Here is a 21,590-nt window from a genome sequence, read left to right as displayed (position 1 = left end):
GGGGGAGACACACTGTGGCTCCCACTACGGGCTGACTCTCAGAACAAGAGCAGCCCTTCTTTCATTACCACCTGTTACCTGCCGGCCACGGGAGTGGAGAGACACTGTGTCCCCACCTTCCTGCCCACTGTGTAGCCTTGGGTGAACATCTGGTCTTCCTGAACTTCACTATCTTGGCGGTGGGGCGGGGGGGCAACCTACTTTACAGAACTCTGGTAAGAATTAAATGAAGTAAGGTGTTTAGATGGACCTACAGCATCTGGAACACAACAGGCTGCCACTACAATGGGTTTCTGAGTTCAGCTGACACTCCCCATGACGTTCAGAGCTGCTCTGCCTCTGTGCTGTGATAAAGCAGTTGAAGGCTTCCCGGCCACCGCAGCCAAGCCTCCCAGCAGACGGATTCAGGGGACAAAGAGAGAGCGAGACTGTTAGGGTGGGTGTTGAGCAAAGGTCTTGAGAGCAGGAGGGAGCTGCCATTTAGAGATTAGATACGCGGCTCTTCAATGAAACACCATCAAATCCCACCAGTGCCCGCACGCAGACACAGCTGTCTTCTTTATTAGCACTGGTTCACTCTCCAACACAAACGAGTCTACATAGTAGCAAGATCTAATAGCCCTTCAACAAGAACTGCAGTTGGGGCCCTCCACAGCCTCCCGTTACTGGCACACCACCCCCCCAGGAGCTCCCTCAGCAAGGAAGTACCCCCTGGGGGCTGATGCCCCGCCTTGAACATCCGCTCTGGGGCATAGTTCACAGCAGTATCCCCTACCGGACCACACTCAGGCTAGAGAGCGGAATGCTGTTCTGAGCACTGCAGGAGAAATGAAAGCAGGCAGCCTGTGGTCTGTCTACTTGGTGGTGTAGCTTAATGCTAAGCCTGTTTCAGCTCCAAGTCCACAATTCTATAGGCCTACAAGAATAAAGAATAAGAAACGTACTGAGTGGGGGCGCCTGGGTGGCTCAGTGGGTCAAGCCTCTGCCTTCGGCTCAGGTCATGATCTCAGGATCCTGGGATCAAGCCCCGCATCAGGCTCCCCTCTCAGCGGGGAGCCTGCTTCCCCCTCTATCTCTGTCTGCTGCTCTGCCTACTTGTGACTTCTCTCTCTGTGTCAAATAAATTAAATAAAATCTTAAAAAAAAAAAAAAAGAAAGAAAAAGAAACGTACTGAGTGAGAAACAACTACCCTAGAATGCAGAGAAGCCAGCTTTAAGGCTATTGGCACAATTAAAGAGGGGATGGCCAAGGAGTGTTAATTCCTCAATTATTTATAAGGTACAGATAAATGTGTCTTTTGATCAAAAAGAGCCTGCGAGGGACGCCTGGGTGGCTCAGTCAGTTAAGCCACTGCCTTGGGCTCAGGTCATGATCCTAGGGTCCTAGGATCAAATCCCGCATTGGGCTCCTTGCTTGGCAGGGAGCCTGCTTCTCTCTCCACCTCTGCCTGCCACTCTGCCTGCTTGTGCACACTCTCTCTCTCTCTCTCTGACAAATAAATAAATAAATAAAATCTTAAAGGAAAAAAAAAAAAAAAAAAGCCTGCAATTCCATCTTGCTTTCATGTCCAGGAAGCAGACACATCCAGCCCGTGCAGCAGAGGTCATCTGCAGGCCAGGAAAGGAAACATCCCAGCGACATGTACCAAGAACCTGTGATGTGACAGGCTCTGCACTGAGAACTGGGTGACAGTAACATCAGGACGTCACAAGCTAATGGGAAAGACAGCTCTGAGGGGCTTAAGGCACATGTGCAGTGTATGGAAACACAAACACAAGAGCATTCAATGTCGTCGGCGGGTCCAGAAAGCCTTTCTCAGGTAGGATGCCAGAGCTGAGGCCCCCAAGGATGGGCAGGAATGAACCAGGGAAAGAGGATGTAGAGAAAAGGGTTGCAAGCAGAAGGAATAAAGAGCTCTTTCTCAAAGTATTAGCAGTCTGGCTTCTGGTCCCCTCTCTCTTCCATCCTTCGCTTTGATGAACAAAGAAGTGAAGGTAAGAACATATTATCTGGAGCCCTCAGGATCCAAGTCTCCCCCTTGCCAGTGAGATGGGGTTGGGCACAGCAGTGACATCCTGGGATAAAGGAGAAAGAGGTATGGAAAATTTAGTCTGTATCTACATTGAGGACCAGTGCAATTTCCTGAATCTGTCATTCAAAAAAGATGACAGAATGGGAGGAAGAGCTAGTTTGTCACACGCATTTCTGAACTAGAGCAGAAGAGAAAGAGGGGAGAAAAAGAGAGGAAGAGGAAGGGGAGAGCATGATTGAGAAAAGGAAAGTTTGGTAAAGATATGTCTTCTATTATTGGTTTGACTTTAAAAAAGGGATAAGTCTCTCTTAAATCAAAAAATCAATAAGCAAGTTAGAAGATAAGTGCCAAATGGAGGGACAGGTTATGGAAGAACATTACTAAGTAGTTCTACAAGATTGGTTAAGCTCCCCAACTACTTACTAACTGCAGAGAGAAAAACATATCTTTACAGTGAAAAGACCTGGCTGTTATCCTAACCAAACGATCAAATCTAGCATCATTAATGTGGGACATTATGTTCCTTTGATGTGAGTGTCTGTGAAGCACATCCACCAAAAATCCTGAACTGAAATGTAATCAAGTCTTTTGGGCTCAACATGGTTTACAGAGTGTCCAGGGGACGGAGGAACATGTTAATTAACCACCGCAACAAGAAAACAAATACAGAACGTGGGATGTTCTTCCGTACAACTAGACCCATTACTTAAAAAGTCAATGCCAAGGGGAAAAGGTAGGATTATTCTCTTTGGCATGAAAATGACATAATGATCATGAAAGGGAATGTCTTTATTTGTAGGAATACAAGGTCATGATGTCTCCAACTTTTTCTCTGAACCGTATGAAAGTAAGAGAGGCAGGAATGTAAAACAAGTATGGCCAAAGTTAAACAAACATCTACTGCAGGTAGTGGCTATGGAGGGGACGGCTGCACCATTTTTCAAATTTTCTCTGTTAATGATTTTTATAATAAAAATGTTGGGGGAAAAAAAAAAGCCTGGAAAAAGAAAGACCTGGAGCACCTGGGTGCCTGATCAGTTAAGCATCTGCTTTTGGCTCAGGTCAGGATCCCGGACTCCCTGGATTGAGCCCCACATCAGGCACTCTGCTCAGTGGGAAGTCTGCTTCTTCCTCTGCCCACCTCCTCCCACTCCTGTTCTCTCTAATAAATAAAATCTTAAAAAAAAAAAAAAAAGCAAAAGAGAAGATCTAAAAGGAAATTCACAAATATAAAACAAATGGTCAAATTCAGGGAACAATACAACCACTAGAGATCAAAGAAATGAAAATTAAAACACCGGAGATACTGTTTTTTGCCTATCGGATTAATGAAGATTTTTAAAAGCACAGTAATAATGGTACATGATTTTTTTAAGACGTACAGCCATTATGGAAAACAATTTGGCAGTTTCTTATGACATGAAACATCTTACCTACGACCCAGCATTTAACACAAGAAAAATGAAAACATGTCCACATCAAGACTTGTATACGAACAGTCATAGCAGCTTCATTCATAATGGAGCTGAAAACAATAGAAAGACATGCCAAATGTCCATCAACAGGGGAGCGGATAGAGCCAACTGTGGTATATCTGAGCAGTCGCATATTAACTACTGAGATATGTAGCAACACAGGTAAGTCTTAAAAACACGCTGAGCAAAAAGCAAAAGAGTACGTACTGTATGATTCCATTTATACACAACACAAGGAATGATCAGTCTAATCTACAGAGAGAGAGCAGATGGGGGACGGGAAGAATGCCTGGAAAGAGTACAAAGGAACCTTCTGAGATGCTGGAAATGTTCTATATCTTGGCTATAGTGGTTACACATGTGTATATATTTGTCAAAACTTGAAATGTACATTTAAAAGGGTGAATTTTATTGTCTCCATATTAAACCCCAATAGAGCTGAATTAAATTTTCAAATTATAGAAATGACACCCAGAGTTGGAGAGAATGTGGGATAATGGGGTCTTTTATATACTGACTGGTGCAATTTTTTTTTTTTTTTTACTAACAGCTTTATTGGAATGCAATTCACATACGACATAACTCATGCACTTAAAGTGTACAATTCAATAGTTTTTAGCCTAATAACAAAGTTGCACAGCTATCACCACAATTATTTTACAACATTTCCATTCCTATTACCTCAAAAAGACATGCCATACCCCTCAGTCTTCACCTCCCAACCCTAAGTAACTACTAATCTACTTTCTATCTCCATATGTGTGTCCACTTCAGACATTTCATATAAGTGGAATCACGTAGTCTGCGGTTTTGTGACTGGTTTCAACTTAGCATAATGTTCTCGAGGTTCATCCGTGTGACACCAAATATTTAGTTCCTTTTCATGGCTGAACAATATTCTATTATATGGATGCAACACATTTTGTCTATTTGTTTATTCGTTGATGGCCATTTGGGTTGTTTCTACCTTTGGGCTATTCTAAATAATGCTGCTATGAACGTTTGTGAACAAATTTTGTCCACACATATGCTTTCATTTCTCTTGTGTAGATACCTAGGAATGCCAACTTCTGAGGCAAGTGGTACATCTATGTTTAACTTTTTAAGGCACTACTAGAGCAGTTTCCACAGTGGCGGCACCATTTTCCATTCCCACCTGCAGTGCAGAGGCTTCTAGTCCCCTTCACATCCTCACCAGCACTTGTCACATCCTAGTGGGTGTAAAGCAGCATCTCTGTGGTTTCGATTTTCATTTCCCTCATGATTAATGGTATTGAATATTTTTTCATGTGTTAATTGGTCATCCACGTATCTTTGAAGAAATATCTATTCAAGTCCTTTGCCCACAATTTAATTAGGTTGTCTTTTTCTTTCTGAGTTGTAGTTTTTTATATATTCTATATAATACATCCATTATTAAATACATGATTTGCAGGGTGCCTGGGTGGCTCCGTGGGTTAAGCCTCTGCCTTCAGCTCAGGTCGTGATCCCAGGGGCCTGGGATCGAGCCCCACATCGGGCTCTCTGCTCAGCAGGGAGCCTACTTCCCCCTCTCTCTGCCTGCCTCTCTGCCTACTTGTGATCTCTCTCTCTCTCTCTGTCAAATAAATAAATAAAATCTTTAAAAAATAAATAAGTAAATAAATACATGATTTGCAAATATTTTCTCCCATTGTAGGAGCTGTCTTTTCTAAGTGGTACAACTTTTAAAATGAAGTCTGACAACATATATCAAAGATTTCAGTGTGAATACCCTTTTATCTTTTAGTTTTACTTCTAATAATTTATCCTGAAAAATAATTAAAGAAGTGGAAATGAGAAGAGCGAATAATAAGAACATTCATTACAATACTATTTAAACTGGATCTCAATCCTTTCCTCATACATAGATAAAAATTAACTCCAAATGGATCACTGCCCTACATTTAAGAACCAAAACTATAAAACTTCATGAAGAAGAAAATATAGGAAAACTTTAGAGACCTTGGGTCTGGGATTTCTTTCTTACTTTTTCTTTTCTTTCTTTCTTTCTTTTGTGGTAGATAATTTCTATCATACACACAAGTTAATATATCAACAAATTTCAGTGATAATATGGATAATAATGGCTTAAGATTATTCTGTAAAAGAAGTTTGTATGTACAGCATTATCTCACAACTCTCTGCAGCTTAGTTACACAGAAGTAAAAATAATTCAAGATAGATAATGTCTGTGCACTTGACTCAGAGGAGACTCTCTAAGCCCTCACTAAGTGAACTGCTCTAATTTTACACTCAATTTAACAAGCTATGCAAACCAACAGAAAACGGGAGGCACTAGACCAACAGGGAGGGTAAGTGGCAAACTCACACACAACAAGTGGCAGCCAAGAGCCCGGAGGAGACAATCACTAGAGATAGGAAAACCCACACACAAGAGAGCCTGTGAAGGCTGAGCAGAGAAGCAGATATACACACATACTTGATGGTGCAAGAACATCAAGAAGGGGCTATAAGGATATAATAAATAATATTCAGAAATGAGTGGCTAGACAAGTTATACTCAATACATTCAAGAAAGCAGTGAAGACGACTATGTATTTGAGAGAGATTTCCACTTTTCATTAAAAATGGCTAATTTGGGGGCGCCTGGGTGGCTCAGTGGATTAAAGCCTCTGCCTTTGGCTCAGGTCATGATCCCAGGATCCTGGGATTGAGCCCCACATCGGGCTCTATGCTCAACAGGGAGCCTGCTTCCCTCTCTCTCTCTGCCTGCCTCTCTGCCTACTTGTGATCTCTCTCTCTCTCTCTCTCTCTGTCAAATAAATAAATAAATAAATTTTTTAAATGGCTAATTTTATTAAAGAGATGATTAACAAAATAAGCCATGGAGATCTGGAAAACCAGCTTATTCCAAAGAAAGCTCTCTATTCTTTAAGAGAGGCAAACAATCGGGGCGCCTGGGTGGCTCAGTGGGTTGGGGCCTCTGCCTTCAGTTCAGGTCATGATTCCAGGGTCCTGGGATCAAGCCCCGCATCTGGCTCTCTGCTCAACAGGGAGCCTGCTTCCTCCCCTCTCTCTTCCTGTCTCTCTGCCTACTTATGATCTCTGTCTGTCAAATAAATAAATAAATAAATCTTAAAAAAAAAAAAAGGCAAATAATGAAGGTATTTTTGTCAGCATATTTCAATAGCTACCCAACATTAATGCCACTCAAAGGACTTAAGAAATAATTAAGATCCACTGACAGATTCTTCTATGCTCCTCAGATCTCACCATGTAGGTAGGTGGTTCCCAAGACCAGTACTGAGTAAGAACTAACCCTGTGGACCAGATCACTTTATTTTTTTGTGGGCAGCAAAGCAAGGCTTATCGAGTGACGGCAAAGTGATAGTACAAAGCTCCAGAGGAGCAGGGACCCAAGAGTGTTGCCGCACGATCACTTTTGAATGCTCCTCCATCTGGCTCTGTCCACCACATCTAATCCCCTGCCTTTGCACCTCTGCAAAAAAGCACTTCAACTTGGCTGTGTGGGGCCCAGGTCTGCATTTTTCCCAAGCTCTTCCAATGCCACTCTGCAACCGCACCGATTTGGATAGCTACCAGTTCATATGCAGAGAAACTAAGCTCCTGACACGTAAGGAAATGGAGTCCCATCTTCTCGCTGCTTACGTGAGCTACCTCCACCCCGACCTGAGTTCCTGCTGTCCGCACCCATGAGGCTGGCATTTCCACAAAGACAGCTGGATGTGACTAATCTGACCACACAGATACGAAATTAAACGAGGGGTGGAAGCCAGTGCCACTTAAGTAAGCAGCAGAAAGAACCCAAACACCGAGTTCCTGCTCCCAGGCTGGAGGGACTGTGTTTGGGACGTCAGCCAGAGGAATCATTCACTCTTCAGATTAACTTGGTAGCTTGATAGGGGCAGCGTGATAGAGGCAGATGCCAGGCCAAAAGGTCGGCATGAAGGTCAGCTGGGCTGCAGCCACACCAGGTGGGGAACCTGGCCAGAGAAGGTGGTCTCCTGTATGAGGCAGGGGAGTGCCAAGTGAGGCTGAGGCCACGGGCAAGCAGCGTGATTCCTGGAGGCTCCACGCCAGGAGGCCATGATGTCTGTGACCCAGCTGAGGTCCAGGAGTGGCCTGGGATGGCCAGGGACCAGGTGGCAGCTGTACTATTCTGGAATGGTTAACTAATCGCCTAAGATGCTACTGAGCCAAGAGGGCAAAGGAAAGCAGGTTCTTTCCTCTGGACTGGCCAGTTCTCCTCCTACCTCCCCCCGGGGAGTGTGGCTGAGGTGGAAGGAAAGCAGCCAGTTTCAGAGCACTGAACTGATTCAAACTGAACCAACTGGTGCTTTATTCAAAACAATGACAGCTTTGTCAGGAGACTGCAGCAGGCCAACAAGGACCAGTTGAAAAACCTGCCCTCCCCTCCTAACTTCTGCCCCCGAGTCCCCATGACTTTAAGACATCACACAAAAAAGAAGGGGGAAAAAGTACACATTTAAACCAACATCAGCCAACCCATGTGACGCGAGAGAGGCAGGCCAGTTGCCATGCAGCGATGACACATCACTGGAGCTGGCTGTTTCGCTGCCATGGGATCTCCCACCCAGGAGCTGGAACTCCCAGGACATATTTGAGTCTCACTTACTGATATATTTCCAGTGATCCCAGCCAACAGAGAACAAAGGGCTGAAACGTCAGGTTTTTCTGTAGTGCTGCTGGGTCAATGTTCCAATCAGTTTGGGAGGGCAGCACACCCAAGACCTCAATTAGAGCTACCAAGCGGGGGTGGCTGCCCCTAGCTTTACAAGAGCCTGAAAGCGGCTACCCGAGGACCCTCTAGTTGGAAACAGAAAGAAATTCTCTCTGCTGGAAAGAACCTGGAGGGAGCTAGGGTGGGGGAACCAGCAGATTACAGTATTTCTCATACCACACCCATGCCTGCTCCCTTCATCCATGTTTACCAATCAGCAGCAATCATCTCAAGCACTGTTCAAACACACCCATAACTCCAAGGAGCCAGCAACAAGCACAAAACCAGAGATAAGTAAACAAAGTTATGGGGCAAAAAGCAGCTGGCTACCTACTGGCCAGTCCAGCTCAACTATAATCAAAAGGTCTCTGGTAGGCTGCTTGGAGAAGCAACGGTGGGAGACCATGTTGTGCCTCGTGCCACAGGTGAGTTTCCCCAGCACCTGCCTGCTGGCTCTCGGGAACAGCACAGGGACAATGCCAAGGACAAGCCAGAAGCTGATGACTGGGTTCTTTGCTTTTGTCAGAGGCTTTTATTCCATGGGAAAAAGCCTTCTGACAAGGTCTCTCATGTTGGGGCGGGGATGGGGACGCATCATGAATTCCAAAGCTAAAGAGAAACAGAAATAGGGACTTGTCTAATGAATAGAAGACCAGCCTGAGAAAGAGCTAGGAGGCTGGGGGGCCAGTCTGGACCCCTGAGCCGTAGTGTGGTGGGTGGCTGTAGATTCTGCTGTAGATGCCGCAAGGGGCAGCCCAGCCTCTCCACTGAGCCAAGGAGTCCTACGACCAATGCCGTTCTTCAAACATAACCAAGGTCCTCATGTCTCCAACCAGCCCCTCCACTACACACCACACATTCTGCCAGCAGTGCAGGGGTGTGCTAGATGGAACCACAGAAACCCCACAACTGATCAGACTGACAAGCAAGGCTGCCAAAGCCAGAGGTCAGCATCTCCGGACTTGATGTGACAGATCAATTAAATTGTTTTCCAGCAAACTGAATTAGCTCTTCCTTCCACAAACCAAGTCATACCAGCATTTTGTTTTATAATTCAAAGGAAATGCATCCACACAGCTCGCCATCACATGTGGTGTGGATTTACGCAACTGGAATTACCACCTTTCATGACACTCAATGCTCTCCTGCCTCTGGAACAACAAGAATCCAAGGGACCTCATTCACCCGTTCACATCATTACAAAACCCTTGGCCTGAGGGGTCTGTCCACCAGCAGGACACAGCAGAGACATCCAAGCTCAGGCCTCAGTTCAGGCGTGCAAGCTGTGACCCGTGTGTCAAACACCACCCATCGTGTTCCCTGCCCTTCTGCAGCCTGTAGGGACGCACATAAAAATGCGGGGAGCTTTCCTATCAGCAGCAGAGGACAGAGAACAAAGGGTGTTTTTCTGCTGTGTACCTGCTCACCTCCTCCCTCCACACACAACCTTATCGATGAGGGTTGGGAGGGTGTGACAAGGCAGGTGGGTGCCTTATGTGGCAATCCTGATTGCCGCCTGTTTCCAAGAGTCTGCAGAAAGATTCTCAGGGTCGAGGGTTATTTCTGTTATGGAGAAGGAGGCAGCAGAGGGACATTTCCAGAGTAAGTAGCCACCTTACAGTATGGTAAGAGAGATGAACAGAACAAGGGCCCAGAAACACCTTAAAGTTATACAAAAATAACATGAAATATTCTCAATAACCAAGAGATTAAATAAATAATACATCCACACAGCGAAATACCATGCAGTCAATAAAAAATATTGCAGATGAGTATTTTAGGGCTTAGAAAGGCATTCGTAATCTATTCAATGGAAAAAAAAATACACCCATCATGACCAAAACAAAAACAAAAACAAAAACAAAAACAAAAAAAGAAAGAAAAACAAACAAAATCCCCACAAGGCCTGGAAGGATAAACACTAGGGAACTGACAGTAGTTATCTCTGGGTGTGGGATTTTTTTTCCTGGAAGGAGGCCTGGAAATACAGTCAAATTTCAAAAACTACGGTGTTTAGCCTAAAAGAATAACTCCCCAACTTTTCAGAGACCATATGTCAGCAGAGGCACTGCACCTCTAGAAATACAAATTCTATTTCACTCTGGCTTAGAAGCAGAAGTTACTGGCATTTAAGACCCATAAAGCTAATTTGCCCACACCCTTACAGATCAGATCAAATACAGATAGAAATCGGAGAGCAGGAACATGCCCATGGTGGCTGCACAGGCCGTACTTTTATGTGAGAATATGTGTGTTAGGTAAAGCCTTCTAAAGTGGCACATCTATTCTTTTCTTAACTGCCTCAAACACATACACACACACACAACACACATACACTAAAATTGAGGCGGAAAACACAGAGGCATGTAATATGTTAAATGTGTAGGTTAGAAACCTTAAAACAAGAGCCCAGAGACAGGCCTCCTCAGTCTAACTTAGAGTTATAATTTTGTTTCAACTATAACCAAATCAACTGTTTGTGGAGTTCAATCAAATTATTATCCCTTTCCTCAGAATCCCCCTATGAAAACAGCCCCACCCCAGTCAAGTATGGTGAAGTTAAGGGGTGTAGTCTGAGACAGACTATATAGCTAAGAGTAACTTCTAGTCCAAGAAATTCATAAAATGGAAGTTCGACCCTCCATCTCCCAAGATAAGATCATTTAAAATAATTGCCCAAGCCCCTCCTAACTCAGAGTTAACTGTCTACTAGGTGCATATATATCTCTGGGATTTACCAGGCAATCTTAGATTTTATATTCAGAAGATTACGGTCCTGTGACTTTAAACACAGCACAAGGTAGAAGGTACACATTAAGAGTTCGTACACCTAAAAATACTTTCCTTGTGCCAGAAGCTGACCTGTGGCAAACAGCACAACACATTCCTTAATCTCTTTGGCCAAGACTCATTTCTAAACTAGATTTAACCTAGCCCAAACTCATTTCCCCAGAATAACTAATACTTGGACTCAGATATTAAAATGTAAATTGAAGCAAAATATAAAAGTACAGTTCACATATTAATTCAGATTTCTCCCAACTTTTCAAATATGCCAAATCTTCTAATAGTGGGATCACATTCCCAAATAGCAAGAATCACCTGAAGCTGAGTGATGGCTGCCCCCTTTAGACCAGACAAACATCCTTTAATTCGCCACACACCCCACCACTCCCTATTGCCTTTCCATCTGTCACTGAGGCCAAGTTCAACTACAGTTTATGCTTACAAGGGTTTTCACAATAACAATTTTCTCTGTAACCATGACTATATCATAAGAAGATAAACACACAGTAGAAAAGGTCCTCTTTGCCTCACAGACGGCTCATGTCACTTCCTGGCCCTTGTGGGCATTTATATTTGTAACCCCTGACTCATACATTAAGAGGAAAAAAGAGCTTAATAGGATAACCTCAGAGAGGGTGATTTGGCAAGCTATCAGGCAAGTTGGAGAGACAGGTCAATTTCCCAACCAGTCTCTCATTTATGATACACAGAAGAGATGGGGAGATACCAAATTATGAAATTTCTAGACACTGACATATTTAAGATCTTCAAGATCATGTAGTCCAGAGTTTCCCAAGTCAAGACTTCCTAAAGATAATGTTGAAAACCTGAAGTGTTTTAAGTATTTTTTAAGTAACAGTTCTATTGGAACATAATTTCCATGCCACAAAATTTTCCCTTTAAAAGTGTTCATTGGGGGCGCCTGGGTGGCTCAGTGGGTTAAGCCGCTGCCTTCGGCTCAGGTCATGATCTCAGGGTTCTGGGATCGAGTCCCGCATCGGGCTCTCTGCTCAGCAGGGAGCCTGCTTCCCTCTCTCTCTCTCTCTCTGCTTGCCTCTCTGTCTACTTGTGATCTCTCTCTGTCAAATAAATAAATAAAATATTTTTTAAAAAATTAAAAATAAATAATAAAAAAAAGTGTTCATTGGTGGGGCACCTGGGTGGCTCAACTGGTTAAGCAACTGCCTTTGGCCCAGGTCATGACCCCAGAGTCCCAGGATCCAGTCCTTCGTCAGGCTCCCAGCTCCATGGAGAGTCTGCTTTTCCCTCTGACCTTCCCCCCTCTCATGCTTTCTCACTCTCTCTCTCCCAAATAAAGAAAATCTTTTTTTTTTTTTAAGATTTTATTTATTTACTTGACAGAGAGAGAGATCACAAGTAGGTAGAGAGGAAGGCAGAGAGAAAGGGGGGAAGCAGGCTCCCCACCAAGCAGAGAGCCCAATGTGGGGCTCGATCCCAGGACCCTGAGATCATGACTTAAGCCGAAGGCAGAGGCTTAACCCACTGAGCCACCCAGGCGCCCCTGAAATAAAGAAAATCTTAAAAAAAAAAAAAAAAAAGTGTTCGTTGGTATTTAGTACATTTCACAGGGTTGCATAATCTTTACCATTCTCTGATTTTAGAACATGTTCATCACTCCTTTAGAAACCTCACACCCGTTAGCTGGGCCCATCCATTCTTCTATCCCAATGGCAACCGCTACTCCACTTTCTGTTTTATGAGTTGCCTAATCTGGACATTTCATATAAATTAGATCACGACAGGTGGGCCTTTGTGTCTGGCTTCTTAGCATAATGTTTCAAGGCTCCTCCTGGTTGTAGCATAGATTAGTACTTCATTCCAAAGGTTGTCTTCAATATTGTTCAAAATACCTATTTTTCCGTGATAAAGCCATGGGGGTCATTCTTTAAATAAATGCATTTTTCTCATTTTGCTAACAATGTGAAGATTTTCAAATATACAGAAAAACTGAAAAAAAAATATGCTGCACACCTGTGTACCCACAACTTGGATGCTACAATTAACACTTGGATATATTTACTTTATCACGAGTTAATCTATCCAACTATCCATCTTATTTATTTTTGAGCAGTGGTTCTCAAAGTGATCTGGAGACCCCTGGGAGTCTGTGAGGCCCTTCTGGGGGTCCATGATATCAAAACTATTTTCAAAATAATACTAAGAGGTTCTTTCCTTTTTCACTCTCATTCTCTCAAGAGGATACAGTGAAGTTTTCCAGGCATGTAATACTGCAACAGATGAATATAGATATGAGCATCCAACTGTCTTCCAACTAAACATTAGCTAAACATTAAAGAGAAGGGCTCGTTTTTTTCAGAGAACAGTTCTTTTCTTTTCTTTTTTTTTTTTTAAAGACCTTATTTATTTATTTGACAGACAGAGATCGCAAGTTGGCAGAAAGGCAGAGGGCGGGGCAGGCTCCCTGCTGAGCATAGAGCCCGATGTGGGGCTCGATCCCAGGACCCTGGGGCCATGACCTGAGCCAAAAGCAGAGGCTTTAACCCACTGAGCCACCCAGGCACCCCTTGAGAACTGTTATTTTCTATAAAACCATTAACCGTTAGGTTGACCCAAATGTGTTTATTATTTTTTTTAATGCTTACCAAATATTTTTACATGTTCTCAGTTTTCATTTCTAATATGGTAAACATTAACAGATATAATCCACACAAACAAAAGCTCTTTGGGGTTTTCAATATTTAAGAGCATGAAGGGGTCCTGAGGCCAGAAGGCTCGAGCACCACTATCTTAAAGCACTTTGGAGTAAGACACAGACATCTGTACACTTTGTTCTTAGCAGACCAGCATGCATAACATCAACCAGGGTTCCATATTTGTCAATGATTCCTGTTGTTTTTGGTTAGATTTACAGGAAAAAAAAATGTACAAATTCTAAGCGTACTGTTCTTATTCAAAGAGTTCTGACAAATATATACACGATCCCCTACCAAGATTACCACCATCCTAGGAAGTTCTCTTGTGCCTCTTTGCAGTCAGTCCCCTCTCCAACCTCCCTCAGAGGCAAGTACTGGTGTGATTTTTCTTCACCTTAGTTTCACCTATTCTAGAACCTCATATAAATGAAATCGTATATACTCTTCAGAGTAAGGCTTATTTCACTCAGCACAGTGTTTCTGAGGTTCATCATGTTGCACATACCGGCTCTTCCCCAACCCTGGCCTTTTTTTCCCCCAGTTAGAGACACAGTGACTTAGAGGGGCTGTGGTATGTTACCAACCAGTGACACCACTGTCCACTAGCATCCAAACCAAGTATCTTCCCACCACATGCACTGCCAGTTCCTATTCTCACCTTAGAAGAAAGTTCCCATCTCTATCTGCATGAGAATTTTATTATAGGGAATGGAAAATCAAGACCCAAATGATGGAGGTACTAGGCTTCCTTCAAAAACATGTCTGTCATGAATGGATAAATAAATGTGGTATGTTAAAACCAAGAATACTATTCAGCAATCACAAAGAATAAAATATATTGTAAGTAAAATACACACCATGGATGAACCTTGAAAACAGGATGCTAAGTGACAAAAGTCAGATGTAAATGTTTCCATTTATATGAAACTGTCCAGAAAACGCAAATCTAGAGACACAGAAAGCAGATCAGAGTGCATCTGGGGCTAACGTGGGAACTGGGATTAAACATCAAGGGGCAGGATTTCAGTGGGGTGATGGAATCCAGTTCTAGAACTGGACTGGGATAATGACAACACAACAACAAATCAATGAATGGTATACTTAAGATGAGTGTGTTTTGGGGCACCTGGGTGGCTCAGCCAGCTAGGCGTTGGGACTCTTGATATCAGCTCAGGCCAAGATCTCAACCTTATGATTCCTGCCTAGCAGAGAGCCTGCCTGTCCCTCTCCCTTTGTTCCTCCCCCCACCTCGAACTCTCTCTCTCCTCTTTTTCTAATAAATAAACAAAAATAAAAATCTTAAAAAAAAAAAAGATGAGTGAATTTTATTGTACATAAATTATACTTCAGTAACGTTGCTAAAAAACAACAAAAACTTGTCTGTGCAAGTGGCTAAAAGAGACCTGCTTCAAGGCAGAGAAAGACCTGTTTGATAATTTAAAGAGCAAAGAAGGCATTTTAAAAGACCCTGCTTGCAGGGCGCCTGGGTGGCTCAGTGGGTTAAAGCCGCTGCCTTCGGCTCAGGTCATGATCTCAGGGTTCTGGGATCGAGCCCCGCATCGGGCTCTCTGCTCAGCGGGGAGCCTGCTTCCTCCTCTCTCTCTGCCTGCCTCTCTGCCTACTTGTGATCTCTGTCTGTCAAATAAATAAATAAAATATTTAAAAAAAAATAAGTAAATAAATAAATAAAAGACCCTGCTTGCTACTCAACTAGAAAAGAGTTGTTCACAATAGCAAACCAATACAATCATATGTTGTTTGAAGCTTTCAAAGTGTTTCAGTTTATTTTTTTTTCAAAGTGTTTCATTTTAATAAATAAAAGGGATTTATAAATTACCTTCCTCTAAAAAGCTCAGTATCAAGCTATCAGGGCAGGTCCCCGCTGCCCATCAGGAGACGAGGTAGCCACTGGCACACGGGCCGGTTGCCATGTGAGCACAGGACGAAGTTCCTCAGGGTGTTCTTTCAGAAACTCGGTCACTGGGTAAATATCTAGAAACTAAGTTAATCCCCCTACTTTTTATATAAGAAGCTTTTTTTGTTTTGATGCCCGAGTTTATCTCATGGTGACAAACCAAAAGAGGCCACCTTCCTTCCTAGGCCCACAAGCCACGGAGGGAAGGAACTGTAACTAGCGTTCCAAACAGATCCTCCTACCCCCAGACTATTCCTCAACAGCAAAGCTACGCTACCTAAATGCTCACGGTTTCTCGCTCACTGCGCCCAAAACCCGAACCTGTTTCCAGTTCTCATTGCCGTCTCCTTATGAGCTCTTACTGCTTAGCTTTATTCCTCGCTGTTAGATTCTTTTTCTTCACTCCTGAGACTCAAAAGCGAAGGGCAAGAAATCCTGTTTCTGGAATTGTTTTTCCAGATCTTGGACGCCTTCCTAGAACTCCCCTTTTACACTGCCTCCTTCCAGACGATTTTTCTGAAATGCTAGATTCAGAGAAGTTTCGTTAGAGCATTTAAGATCGGGCAGTGTTCCTCTACCACAACCAGACCCAGCTGAGCAAAAATATCTTGGGATATACGATAACATATACTTCGCAGGAAAAAAACATTACCTTCCGAATGCCAGCTCTAACATCCAAAACCTCCCATCTGCAGCTGCCCCCTCGAGAGGCAGTGGAGGTCTGGGAGACAAGATGGAACAGCACGGACTGGAGGCTGGCCAAGGCTCTGCGAGGACTTCTTCAGCAGTAGTGAGCACCTTGCCGAACCCAAGGGCCACCCACATTGACAGCCCCTCAAAGCCTCCTCTTCGGGAAGCTGCCCCTCCCACAGCTCTGGCCACAGGGCACCCACGGCAGACAAGTTCAGTGCACAGCACACCAGTGTCCTGCCACCGCAGGCGACTGGGCCTTCCTCAGCCAAAACCTCCCAGTCATGCCGATGCTGGCCTTTCTTTAATCCTCCATGTCCAATCCCTTGGCAAGTTCAAAACCCTCCTTGAATCCATCCAGTTCTCCTCACCTCCAAGGCTACCATGCCAGTCTGAGAGCGGCTCCACAGCCTCCCAAGTGGTACTCTTGCCTATCAACCTTTCTCCACAGAGCAGACTCAACAAATCGTATCCCCCAGGACAGCGAGCACAAGACCCTAATGTCCCCCCATGGCCATCAAGGCCCCTTGCCTCTTGAGTCTTATCTCCTACCACTCTTCCTGCCCTCAACATTCTAGCCACGCTGGCCTCCCTTCTAGCCCCGCAGTGTGCCAAGTTCATCCCACCTTGGGCCTTCGCCTCCGGCTCTTCTACTGCGTGGGAGGCCTATCCATGGCTGGTGCCTACTCACAACTCAGGTTTCAGCTCAACCTAAAATGTCACCTCCTCAGAAGACTCCTCTGACCAGGGAGACAGAGTGTCTGCCCACCCTCCCCCAGCCCCGCAGCACTCTCCTTCCTTCATCTTGTTTTATGTTTTCCACGGCACTAACAACATACATCACTTTGCTTACCGATCTGCCTTACTAGAATACAAACTTCATGAGGGAGGATGACTGATTTTCCTCATCTACTACTGGATCACCAAGGCTAGAGCTGTGCCTAGCACCCAAAAGAGGCATGATTAATAACTTCTAGAAGGAAGGAGGAGCCAGCCCAAAGACCACAGCCAGACTCGTGCTCTGGGGCCGGTGAGGTTCTGCTCAGAGAGGGAGGGGACAGCTAATCTCCCCCTCAAACAGTTTAATTAGAGGCCATGGGGCTTAGTTAGGCGACTGGCAAGGGGCAGTGGTGGTAACAGGAAGCTCTAAGCAAGGGCTCTATCTGAAACACAGGCCACGGGCAAGCGCCAATCAGGCAGATGCCAAAGCTCCGCTAAGCAGAAGCTTAGACGCGGAGAAGAAACAGGCTGCAGGTGAGCCAGCCAGCTGGCAGGGGGCTACGCAAGACTGCAAAGGAAAGCAGAGCCTGAGAAGAGCCGAGTCACTCCAGCGGGTGAAACAGGAAAGGACAAGCTCCCTGTGCCGAGGACCCAGAGCCGCCTGGAACTTGGCTCCAGCCTGCACTGAAGTCAGGCGGTCCTAAGAATCCTGGAATCATCACAAGATTCCCAGCACCTTTCCTGATCCTTATGGGGTAATCAGCCCCCATTACCCAGGTGAGCACAAAAAGGTCCCTGATCCATGATCCTGATCCCAAGAGATCTGTCTAAATAAAATGCAAGTCCTGTGGCCTGGATTTCTAACTATAAACAGAATTTCAACAAAAGATGGAAAACATCACCCAAGATATTTGCTGTCTGAACTGCACATATTGTATCCAAGAGAATGGGAGCTCACGCTGAATTTTTCATCATCGTATGAATTCTTAAAAATAAGTAAAGTTACTCTCTATAATACCCTGTTCTCGGATTGTACTGGGGACTAAGGGTAAGACCCATTTTACAGGCTTTTCCTGATATTACTGGGCCCTCCTATCACTGGATCCCCTGCACTGGTGCCTACTATAGCCTGTATAACTCGATAGAATTCCAGGGTGGACTGCTATGCTCTCCTGCAGTTGAAGAGCTGAAAATGCCTTTATAGAAGCTGGGTTACTTAAAAACATGACCTCAAGGAACATTTCAAACCAGGCTGTATTAGTTTCCTAAGGCTGCTATAATAAATGACCCCAAAATGAGCGCTAGAACACCACCTATTTCTTATCTTATAGTTCGGGGGATCAGAAGTCTGACATGGGTCTCACTGGGCTAAAAATCAAGGTATCGGCAGGGCTGGGTTCCCTCTAAAGTACTAGGGGAGAATATGTTTTCCTGCCTTTTATAGCATTTGGAGGCACCAACATTCCTTAGTACACAGCCCCGCCTCTGTCTTCAGGGCCAGCAAGTAATCAGGCCAGGGCTTCTGCTGCTCTCTCTGCTTCTCTCTGATTTCCTCTCTTATTTTTTTTTTTTTAAGATTATTTATTTATTTATTTGACAGAGAGAGATCACAAGTAGGCAGAGAGGCAGGCACAGAGAGAGAGAGGGAGAAGCAGGCTCCCCACTGAGCAGAGAGCCCAATGTGAGGCTTGATCCCAGGACCCCGAGATCACGACCTGAGCCGAAGGCAGAGGTTTAACCCACTGAGCCACCTAGGCGCCCCTCCTCTCCTATTTTTAAGGACCTTTGTGATTACAGTGGGCCCACCCAGTTAATCCAAAATAACCTCTTCATTTTGTTTTTTTAAAGACTTTATTTATTTATTTGTCAGAGAGAGAACAAAAGCAGAGAGGGAAAAGCAGGCAGAGGGAGAAGCAGACTCCCTGCTGAGCAAGAAGCCTCATGCAGAACTTGATCCCAGGACCCTGAGATCATGACCTGAGTCGAAGGCAGACATTTAACGTACAGAGCCACCCAGGCAACCCTAATCTCTCCATTTTAAAGGTACCTGATTAGCAACCTTGATTCATAGTCACAGGTTCTGGGGATTACCACATGATTATTGGGGGAGAGGGGGTGTCATTAATCTGCTCCAACAGTCCATGTGGGCCACGATACAAATACCAGCCAACAGAAGCACTCAGCCTGTTGTCCCACTGCACGCCAATGTCCTCTGAAGCACCACCCCGCAGAGTTTGTGTTTATCTTTGCACAGGTGAAGATAAACCAGACTGCCAAGAGCAAGTTTATGATGTTGGCTTCCAGGTCCCTGAGCTTCCCTTTTCAATGCCACAAGTATTTCTTAATCACCTAGTATGTGCCAGACACTGTCAGGCCCTGTGGGAAAGTCAAAGGTGAAGACAGCATGAATGGTGCCAAGTCAGGTCTATAGAACAAGAGCGGGCAGAATCCACGGGGTCACGAATTTACGGAGCAATGTGGCACACGCGCCCTTTGCAAAGTCTTAGTAGGACAAGAGTGCTTGAGCTGAGTCTGGAAGGATGGGTGGGAGTCCATCAGTGGGGAAGGGGAGCACCTGGAAGGGCTCCGAGCAGCCTAAAACCATCTCGGTTTCCCCGTGCCTTGCTTTAGAGGGACTGGCACTCTCGCCTCCTAACAGGGCCGCAGGCTTTTGTGGAACAGATGAGAGAGGCAACTTTTCAGCTCCACAGACATTGCCTTGGACAAGCTGTTTCACCTCAGCAACAGGGCAAATTACCTTCTAAATTTGGGGAGGGGGATATTTGTTTAATATGAAAAATGAGGACTCAACCACCACCCACCTGAGAAGGCTATTGTGAGAGTTGCTTAGGATCACATAAAGAGAGGGGCGCCCGGGGGGCTTAGCTCAGTGTCTGCCTTCGGCTCAGGTCATGATCCCAGGACCCTGGGCTGGAGCCTCATGCCGTTGTCCTGAGGCTCACTGCTCAGAGGGGAATGGGCTTCTGCCTCTGCCCCTCCCCACCACTTGAGCACACTCTCTCTCTCAAAAAAAAAAAAAAAAAATCTTAAAAAAAAACAAAGACCACGTCAAGAAAATCCAGGACACAGGAGAGCTCAGTTAGTGTGAGTCCCTTCTTCCACCCTTGCAAATAAACTCCCTCCACCTTCTCCTCTAACCTCTTTTCCCAGGCTCTTCCCAATATGATCAACTTTTTCTGCCCTTCCATCAGGATGGCAATTAGCAAATCAGCCTCTCTGTGAAAAGGAAATCTGCTTCCAGTCTACTCAAGGGAAGAAGACAGAGAAAAGGAACACTGGGGCTTCCTGCTGGGGAATATGGTCCATAATTGTGGACAGTTAACATGGGGAAGGGGAGGTAAGTATTAAACCCTGATGTCAGGGCAAACTGTCCACACTGATAGCAATTACGTAAACACACACTCACTCACACACACACACACACACACTCAATCTCAGTATGGCCCTAAGAGCTGGCTCACATTTTTTATCACAGCCCTTGCTAATTATTCTACCACCGTCTGTTTATCTGTCCCCTACTCCCTAGTTCGAGAGCTCCTCAAGGACAGAGACGGTCTTTCTCATCTCTGTAGCCCTCATTCCCACCTCAGTGCATGCCCCTCAGTGCATACTATATAATGATCAAATACTGAAAAGAGTGAAAGAAAACCTGCTTATCCTTGGCATGCCGCAGAAGAGTAAATTTAGTCATTTGTGTGCACGGTTCCCATTTACAAACAGTTACCATGCCTAACATTAGAAAGTACCTCTACTGGTAACCTAAAATTTGGAGGATACCGTGTTCCAAACCTTTAATCCTGGCAATTCCTTGAGTGTGGCAAGAGACTCCCACCATGGGACAGGAGCACAGGTTACTATACAGAGCATACGTGTATAGGAGTAGATTTTGCAAATCCGTATCCCAACGCTATCTTACAGGTACGAATTAAAAGGTCTCCTCAGATATCCATTTCAGCCGAAACCCACTGTCCAGAAAGAACTGCTTATCCCTAAATACATAGAAAGACCATCTCTTGCCCTCCAGAGACATTCATACCTAGGATTCTTATTAGGTTCTTATTAGGAACTACATAAAAAGATGGAGAAATGAAACCAAAACCAACCACAAAAAAACTATCTATTAGATGCGATCAGAATCTGTGTGGGTGAGTTACCTGTGTGACATTTCTTAAAATGCTAAGAGGGCAAGAACCATGAGCTGTGTTCTAGAGTACACAGCTCCATTGTGGAGCTTGGGAAGCATGGGCAAAGCAAGAATGCATCTATTTAGTATTTGTCAAGCAGGCATTTGAAAGCCACACTAAAGGACCCCAGTCAGACCCGTTACTTCCTTCAGCTTATACATGAGGACTCTTGGTCCTCCTAAACATCAGCGGGGTCAGGACAGAAAACTGGACTCTGCCTGTGAGTCCCTCCTGCCTGCCAGGTATTAGGCTCATTCACGACATTCTATCAGTTAATCCTCACATCCACCCTGCCGGGCAGGGCAGTTTTATTCTCCCCGTTTTACAGGGGCAGACAGGAAGGCTT

The 21,590-nt window shown here is 44.7% G+C and overlaps 1 protein-coding gene across 1 annotated transcript in view; it reads right to left on the bottom strand.

Moving 5' to 3' along the window:
- The window catches only part of MLXIP (MLX interacting protein), a 57,055-nt gene that overhangs the window by 31,938 nt on the left and 3,527 nt on the right, over positions 1-21,590 (bottom strand). The gene's annotated exons all lie outside the window — the stretch shown is intronic.

Source organism: Lontra canadensis, unplaced genomic scaffold (genome assembly GCF_010015895.1).
Source record: "Lontra canadensis isolate GAN:19392208 unplaced genomic scaffold, GSC_riverotter_1.0 scaffold58, whole genome shotgun sequence".
NCBI classification, from domain to species: domain Eukaryota; kingdom Metazoa; phylum Chordata; class Mammalia; order Carnivora; family Mustelidae; genus Lontra; species Lontra canadensis.
This window is presented reverse-complemented; position numbering and strand designations above follow the sequence as displayed.